Source organism: Lepisma saccharinum, chromosome 10 (assembly GCF_977018435.1).
Source record: "Lepisma saccharinum chromosome 10, izLepSacc3.1, whole genome shotgun sequence".
Classification (NCBI taxonomy): domain Eukaryota; kingdom Metazoa; phylum Arthropoda; class Insecta; order Zygentoma; family Lepismatidae; genus Lepisma; species Lepisma saccharinum.
The window spans coordinates 83,861,188-83,867,432 of record NC_139238.1 but is presented as its reverse complement, the minus strand read 5'-3'; the positions used below and the strand labels follow the sequence as shown (position 1 = coordinate 83,867,432).

Here is a 6,245-nt window from a genome sequence, read left to right as displayed (position 1 = left end):
ATTTGGCGTTCAATTATATCCGCGATTCGAACGTTAATAAACAAATAAAAGTTAATAACACCTTATAATTTGTTTGTTTCCATCCAACGTCTGCAAATTCTTGTTTTCCTCAATGGTTGGTGGCCTGTGTACTTTCCTAGATGATAACGGCTATCTGTACTTGCATAACATTTGTACCCAAACGTCTCATGTGCGTGAAGGTAGCAATTGGTCAACTTGTACCTCACCTACGACATTGGAATTAGAACAGGTGGTAGTGCCGCAGGACAAAGGATTTTTCATCGAAAGGTAAGTCTGTTGACTCAATAATTTTACATTTTAAAGACTGTTAGGGAGCGATGCATAAATATTAGCAGACATTCTTGATTCTTCAGGGTGCTGACTCTAGGATCATGTTAAAATTCAAGCATAATTCCCGCTTTTCAAGGCGAAAACTCAAGGGTACAAGCAGATGATTTATCTATTTCAACCTTACGTATTACCGCCTCTCATCACCCCCCACCCACTCACATACACACACACACACAAATATATTAACAATATAAAGGATCTGTGTGATTCCAATGTATCCAAAAATTCAAATTAAATTCAATTAAACGGTATATATATATCTATAAAAACACTAAGTTGCTGACCAAGTTTATTAAGATATAAGAACACTTAACATGTAACGTTTCAACCCTGTATCACGGTCTTTTAGTTTAGTTGTTCGTCTGAGGAAGACCCTGATACAGGGTTGAAACGTTACATGTTAAGTGTTCTTATATCTTAATAAACTTGGTCAGCAACTTAGTGTTGTTTTTTTAATATGGAAACAAGGCTTAATTATATTACAATATATATCTGTGAAAAATTGTTAATTGTGTCAGAAATTTCACAACCAAACTTACGTAATCAACTTCAAGATTCATACAGGTAATAATCTCTCGTCTGTCAGATATATTGTTCTGCAAAGGACACTAACAAAGCAAACGGATTGAGAGAATTCTGTTCTATTTTCCACGCATGTTTCTTTTCCTTCCTCGACAAAAATATAAGCTATACTGTGAAAACCTTGCCTCAGGGCACTAATAAATATGTATAAATTCAATGGGATTTGGATTAATAAAAGTGGCAAATTTTCACGTTTACGGAGAAAATTTTACGCAGAATTTCCGGAGACAATAACTCACGCATAATTCCCGGAATTTAAGGAATTCCCGGTGAGTAGTCACCCTGTTCTTACACAATGCAAGATTCGAGAATTGAAACTAAATACGTCAGCAAAACATCGTCATCACCAGAGAATTTAGTTCTTCTGAACTCTGTTCAGGGCCAGCATGTACACCAATAGCGTTGTGGGATTTCATTCGAAGGGTTGATTGATTAAGTGATTATACTTCGCTTTTCTGCCACTTTTGGCTAATCGCGAATTTAAGGATGCGTGATGAAATTAACGAAAGGATACCAAGAACATCCATCCATACCGGCATTCGAAACCGGGACCATTGCCGTAGTAGGACGCTGTGCTAACCAGGGTTGCTAAAAGGTCCAGGAATTTTAAATAAATTCAATTCCGGTCCAGGAGAGAAAATCAGGAAGCGTAAATGGGTTCTGGACCGTAAGGAACATTTTTATCTGTAAAGTATTTCAATTCGGTCCAGGAAACGTTTTTCCGTCTGAATTTAAATACGGTCCAGGAACCTTTTTCAGAGTGAATTTAAATTCAGTCCAGGAACCTTTTTTTTTCCAATGTAACAATACGCAACTTGGACCGAATTTAAATTGTGCGAGAAAGAAGGTTCCGGTCCTGCAGCGAAACCCAGTAGAATTTATGGGTTCATGGACCTTTAACAACCCAGGTGCTAACCACTCCACCACGGAGGTAGACGCAGGACGCCTTGAGGAAAGTACCCACTTTCTTCATTCAAGAGAGGTAAACCGCAGGGCTGTTTAGCTTCTGGTTAACTTTACTCAATAGAGCATACGATCAGCTTCGATGCGTATATCTTCTTCTTTCGATTACTGTACCCTTTGTATTTAAATGTAATAATTAAAATACTCGTTTCATATGTTTTTTAAATTTTAAGAATCCCCTCGCTAAACGTCTCTTATACCAACTATGGATGTATCATCATAATCATCTTTATATGTACCAAAAGGTGTTAGATATTTAAATATATATTTATTTATTTTAATCAAAATATGGAACTAGGACTTATAATTGTGAAAAATGTCAACTTTCACAAGAGGTTTACATAGCTAAATAAAACACATTAGGCTTACATGATTACATGACAATAAAAGTAATGCAAAATTCAAATACGAAATGTGCTTTTTTTTTTTTGTTACTTTCTTTTGAAGTGCTGAAAAATGAATCTCCCTAAATAACATTTATAGTGACCAAAACTGCGTTCAATATCGCATGAAGTAGTGGCAGTATATTTAAAATATGCAATATTTGTCATCGCGAAAGCATTCTATATTGTTCTCAAGAATGTTAGAATAACAGAGACATTTTATAATGTCAAGAGTTAAAACAAATAGAGAACACAAAGCGAACAGAATGCAGATGAACTGTTAACCTTTTGTTTCTAACACAAAATCATGGCATGAATATGGAAAATATGTAGGAAAATATTTGAAAATATGGAAATTATATGTAAAAATAAATAAAATGTGCTAAAAGCTAATATATGTAACAATATGGAAAATAAAAATAACATTTTTTGAGCTTACATACCACAAGTGGCGTAGCGTTATAGTACGCCCGTACGCCCGGCGTTCCCAGATTTAAAATTTCAAAAATGCGTAAATGTTGTAAATATAAAGTAAATCTTGACTAATTTCATATATGTTTGACCTTCATGGCATTATAATAGCTATTTTTCGCGATCCGCTTGCAACGCTCCACTAACAACACCCGTTCTAGCATGTTTTTTCAATGCCTTTCCTGGCCGGACGATGAGCAGGTTCGGCGTAAAGGACTCTATATTCTTTGCTGTCTATCTGGAGGGAAAGCCTGGATCTCGACAGCACGCGCGCAATGCTCTTTCGTACGCCAGAGTACGGAGGAGAGAGCTACGTGATTGGTTCACGTGACCCTTCCTGCCTTCTGAAGCAGACGACAGCGGTAGAATTCCTACCCGGTTCTTCGCGCTCATGCCACTCGTGCTATGTGATGCTACAATACGCAATATTGACTGACGTAACTTTACCAAACTCAAATACACCACTTCTTAATGGCCACTGCATTGTATAATTTATCGCACGAACAGTGATGTGCATTAAAAACTAAAGTTCAACACAGTTTTTGTCAAATAAGTTGGTGAAGTCCTCGTGGTAAAAGTTCAGTCTGTGGCTGGTCTACCACTTAACACAAAAAAATTATTTATTATTAGTATTATTATTTCGTTATTATCTAACTGCTTAATATTGTGTCAATGGAAATGTTTAGCATTCATTTGAAAACTCTCATCGAATGGTCTGTGGACAAAATTATTTTAAAATGTTTATCAGCATTCTCAAGATGCAATAAACAGTGGTCTGAATTGCTAATCGGCAATGTTACGTCAGTAGAGTGTACGATAGTTGGATGATCCACCCACCTCCGTGTCAGAGTGTTTTGCACAGCGCGCCAAGACGACAGAGGCCCCTGATTCGAATCCCTGCGTGAGCACGGGTGTTCTTTGTGAGTGTCCCTTCATCAACTTCATCAATATCATCGCTCATATTAAATTCGCGATTAATCAAAAGTGGTAGAAAAGCGAAGTAAAATAAACCAAATCAATCAGTAGTTGGATCATCCGCAACAATGACGTCTACTGTTCTGCAGAGGCGCTTGTGATTCAGGTAGGTTTTATAATGATTTGCGTCATGCCGAAAGGTATAAAACACCAGAGTTCAAAACATTTTGTTGCATAGTGAGGCATCTCATTTTCTAACTAAAACATGCGTTGATGATGTTTTATTGAAAACCCAGCTGACTTCAGGCAAATAAACAATACCTGTGGCGACTAATACCATAAGTAAATTATTAAGCAAAAAAGGGCCGACCCTTTCTTCGGACTTGGCGTTCCCACCCGAAACGCCCATGCTACGCCACTGCATACCACAATTCGCCAAGATACTACAAAATAGCATTGATTTTATTATCGTATGAAGATATGTATTTACATATAAATCCGTTCGCTGATCATCACTATTCTACCACCAGTGGCATGTTTCCTAGAAGTTAAATGATATCAGCCATGTATTTCATGAAAACATAATCTAAAGTTAATGGAGACATGACCTCCATGAAACTTAGCGTATAAAATGTGAAAAATTCTGGACTCTTATGTAGCATCCGTGGGAACTCTTTACTCAGATGAGTGCAATTAAACTGTGAATTATTATTATTACCAAATCAATTACACACTGTTGTTTTCATACGTCTTTTAGAACTCGATTATCACGTATAAAAAGCTACAAATAATCAACGATTGCTGCCTTTTTTTGTCACCTTTGTAAGAAACAAATATATTGGTTATGTGCTGCTATCTATGAGAATTATTTTTAAGCTTCGATCTCTCCACAGAAGTTCTCGGGTTCAAATTCTGGAATAGGCATGTAGTAATTGCTCGTTCTCATCGTCGCGATTATGCAAAACTGGTAGAAGAAAAACGGTAAATAAGACCGTAATTTCATTGTCAGCCAAGAGTGGATTACTGCAGATTTATATAATAGTTAGAAATAATATAGAAATTTTGGTCGTAGGATTGAGTATTAAATTTAATGAGGGAGATAGGAAGCACTGTGATAGGCTCTTCTTGTGGCAACGGCAGGGGTGCCCACAGGGTATTATGGCGCAGGCTGCGCCATCGAGATTTCTGGAGGGTATTTTTTCCCTTCAAATAATAAATTCAACATTTATATAATTTTCCAAAATATATGTAAAAATTTTACACCTTAAATGCACCATATTTAATCCGTTAGATGAAGAAAAGAAAGTGTTGAAGGATATTATCGAAGGAGGGGGGGGGGGTATCCAACTCTTACATATTAGGTCTTAATTGACACGTGGGTTCTTGGGGGGGGGGCTTCTGAATTAAACGTTTTGAGGGGACAGTATCCAACTCTAGGTCTTAGATTATGACGGGTATTTTAGTTACAGGGGGAGTGAGTTAATAATCCATTTCTTGGGTATTACTATTGTCTTAGACTGTTGCGGAAATTCTGGTGTGTAGACTGAGAATTAATTTTTTGGAGGAGGCAATATCCACTCTTCAATATCAACAGTAAGTCTAAAATTGGCAAGGAAATTTTGGTGGTAGGATAGAGAATTAAATTTAAAAGCGGGGGAGATAGGGAGCTCTTGCTAAAGTGTTAAATTTTAGATTGTCAAGGAATATCTGTAGTGGAAAGAGAGTTCGAACATTAAATTTTGGAGACTAGATTTAGCGATATGGTATCCACATGATTTCGACCCCGAACGTGCTAAAGAGAAGCTGGGAAACCCTAAATATCTCGGGATCCTATGAAAGTACTGACACCCCATTAAATTATTATTCTTGAAAGCCTGGAAAGAAATAGATGTAAAAATTTTCTTTCTGGCGGAGAAACACTACTGTGTTGCGAGAAAGCGTGTTTGGCGCTTTACTGAGGTGAATGTGAAGTCTTATAATATAGCTGCATTGCAAGACACAAGCGATATTCTCTATATTCATTAATAACATCACTTCTTAAAATATAATGGTTAGTGTTGGTATACTGCTTAAATTAAAGCAGGTGCATCATTTGGAACAAAAATATGTCGAATCCGCATTTCCAACTTCTTGTCACAAGGAAAATTTTACTTTAACAAATTAAATTTGTACTGAAGATAAAATCCACACAATTATTGTTATGGATTACTAAAAATAATTACATTTATCCCAAAAGGAACGGGCGGTGAGTTCCTTGAAAGAGGAACCGTATTAGATTAACGCCCTGAGCTTAAGAATTTCTAGCTAGGGATTTGCAATGTCTCGTGAAACAATAATTGAATCGGTCATACGGCTGGAGCATGTTATTTGTTTGCCAAGGTTGAATATTCTATCTTTATCTTAAGTTGTGTAACAATTTGTGTTAAATACTCAAATTGTGATATTTATAAACCCACTCACAAACGCTATTTATATGAATATTTATATTACTTACATAATTTAATTTACTACATTAACCAATCAATGTGCTAACTTTAAGTTTTGTTTCGAAAATCTAACAATTAAAACATATGGAAAGTT

At 36.3% G+C, this 6,245-nt stretch overlaps 1 protein-coding gene across 2 annotated transcripts in view; it reads left to right on the top strand.

The window, feature by feature from the left end:
• The first annotated feature begins 215 nt into the window (after positions 1-215).
• Positions 216-6,245, top strand: part of LOC145993999 (ATP-binding cassette sub-family C member 4-like) — a 215,507-nt gene continuing 209,477 nt past the window's right edge. For both annotated transcript variants that reach the window (XM_083130042.1, XM_083130043.1), the window contains exon 1: positions 216-288. The gene's annotated coding sequence lies outside the window, so the exon portion shown is untranslated. The remainder of the gene's footprint in view (positions 289-6,245) is intronic.